Below are 2982 nucleotides of genomic sequence, written 5' to 3'. Positions count from 1 at the left end.
CATAACACCTTGTGCCACGTACCTTTCTCCCACTTCACATTCTCGGAGCGGAGCAAATTAAAATTTGCATAATTATTCATATTCGATGTCAATACACACTAATCAATCCAAAAATCAATCCAAAAAATTAACTAATTAGTTAATCAATCAGTAATAAATTAATTTTGTTTTATAAAGAACAAAGGGTGCTAAACCCTTTGAAATAAATGACATTTACCAGCGGTTCTTTCCTTTAGGCTTTGTTGTTTTCAAAAGTATTTTATTATTTTTTTTTTAAGTTTCGGTTCATCCTTGAACATGAAAAGTTATTTAAGAAATTAGATTTTAAAAAGAGGAATCTTAACTTTATCTACATGGCTTAGGGGAGGTAGTTCGAAATGAATATAAAGTTCCCCTTTCAAACCTTGCGATCTATAGGGCAGGTAATGTAAAGACCATCCTGTTTCTGTGGCCCACGGTTAACGAGGGTGTCATGTGACCAACATAACAACAAACCGCCTTCACTTTTCGTCAGATAATGTCAGGTACCCATTAGTGGCGCCCTAAAGATCCCGAAATTAAAACTCCCAGTCTTCACCAGGATTCGCGCCCGGGACCTCCTGTTCAGAAGCCATGCTCTTAACCACTCAGCCACCGCGTCTCCCGATGGGAATATTCTATAACATTATTGAGTAAGTCTCTAAATACATCCAATGAGAGTGTGATTGCGAACAACTGCTCATGCCACAAATTGTAGAGAGAATTGAAATGCCAAATGGGTGGCTTGGCCAAATGATACTCTCAGACTTTCGACATGATAGTCCTGAGTTTGAACCATGTCCAAGAACATCATATGCTATATTTGAACTAAAAAAAAATATTTATTTCATGTGTTTTTTTTTTTTTTTTAAAGAACTGAAATTTTACAAATAAATTAACTCTAGAAAGCTAGGTAAAACAAGGTAGATAACTATATGTTAGTGTTACAGTTTATTACTTGTAATAAAGCATAATCTCCCTTGAATTAAAAAAAAAACAACTTTTCTATACAGACAAAATTATCACATACTGATTTAAGAATTTAAGGAAATAATTCTTATCATCAAATAACAATGTCAGGAATTCAAAACCACTACATTTGAATTTTTCCAATATTTAGTTCTAGATCTTCAATCACATTATAAATATATTAAAGCCGCGTGCCAGATTCTTCAGGTTTCAAAGGCATTTTTCATTTAAGCCTGATGTTCAATATTTGTTCAACAGTGCTTCTTCCTGCTCTGAAGCCTTCCTGTTCTTCTGAAAAGATCACCTCGGCTTTCTCTTGAGTCTGTTAATAATTAGTCCTAGCATTATCTTACTCGAATGACTGATCAGACTTATCGTTCTCTAGTTTAAACATTATCTCATCGAATCTGGATGAAGACTGGGATTTTGAATTTCGGGATTTTTTAGGATGCCCCAGAGTCTAACCAACTCTAATTGGTACCTGACTTTTTTGGGGGGGACGGTAGATCGTTGTGATGGCCACATAACACCCTGCTCGTTAACCGTTGGCCAAAGAAAGAATTGACCTTAACATCATCAGCCCTATAGATCGCAAGGTCTGAAAGGGGAACTTTACTACTGATCTTTTAAGAGGAGGCACGGTGGCTGAGCGTAAACGCTTGGATTCCTAACCGTGGGTCCCGGGTTCGAATCCTGGTTAAAATGTTTAATTTTGGGGATCTTTGGGCGCCTCTGAGTCTTCTGAGCTTTAATGGGTACCTGACATTAGTTGGGGGAAAGTAAAGGCGGTTGGTCGTCGTGCTGGCCACATGACATCATCATCATCTGCCCTATAGACCACAAGGTCTGAAAAAGGAACTTTACTGATTCTTTATCTCTAGTAGAATAACTTAACCAATAATATCACCTTTGGTGAATTCACTAAACGAGTGTCTTTGAGACAAATCAAAGCCTACGATGAAATTAAGGAAGAAACTAGAAAATGATGTATTTCGTAGTATGTGTTTGTTTGTTTGTTTTGCATGTTTCGGATATTCCTTCAGATTTGAAGATTATTAAATCCTAGCTCAAAACTCCCTCAGGACGGCGAGGAATAGCAACGGGCAGGATTCGAACCCTGGACCTTAGAGACGACAGTCCAGAGCGAAAACCACACGAACAGGCAGCCATACATAAATCCTACAGTATTTAATGACTAAGTACTGATATATTAGGAGGCGAGGGTGGATGAGCGATAAAGAGCTCGGCTTCCGAACCGGGGGTCCCGGTTTCGAATCCTGGTGAAGACTGGGATTTTTAATTTCGGGATATTTGGGCGCCTCTGAGTTCACCCAGCTCTAATCGTGGGAAGCGTGGTCGAGAGGCCAAGTGCGCTTGAACTTGGCTTGGCTTGGCTACCTAGAAGGGGGGCTCGAGGTTCGACACCCGACTCGGGCAGAGTTAAAGGCAGCACGGAAAATAAACTCCTAGATACCCCCCCCCCCAACTGGTCCACAAATGAGATTGGACCAAAAGCGCTCTGAGCATACTATAAGCATGAAAGTAGCGCTATATAAAAGCTATAATAATAATAATCAAAAGTAAAATGTTTATGTTTATTTATGTGTATTTTTCTGTTGTGTTGTCTTTATATGAGAAACGAGTCCTTGTAATCACAACAAATTTCCGTAAATTTCTTAGTCTTAGTCTTAAAAGCGACACCCGCGTTAATCTTGGGCCACAGAAACAGATGACCTTAACATCATCTGCCCCATAGATAGCAAGGTCTGAAAGGGGAACTTTACTTTTTTATTATAATGACACATAGGGGCCTCTGTACATTGTTTATGACAGTATTTATAACCAAGAGAAAGTGCGCAACACTCTGTCAGTGTCAAACACATGTACACAAAGCAACAGAGTGTCCTGTAAAAACCCCAACATTCAGAGATAAATGGTCTTCGATCAAAGGTTGACTACAATCCTCTCACTGAGCCACGATTACGCCGCTGACAG

The sequence above is a fragment of the Biomphalaria glabrata genome, chromosome 1 (assembly GCF_947242115.1).
Source record: "Biomphalaria glabrata chromosome 1, xgBioGlab47.1, whole genome shotgun sequence".
NCBI lineage: Eukaryota > Metazoa > Mollusca > Gastropoda > Planorbidae > Biomphalaria > Biomphalaria glabrata.
Note: the sequence above shows the minus strand (reverse complement) of the source record.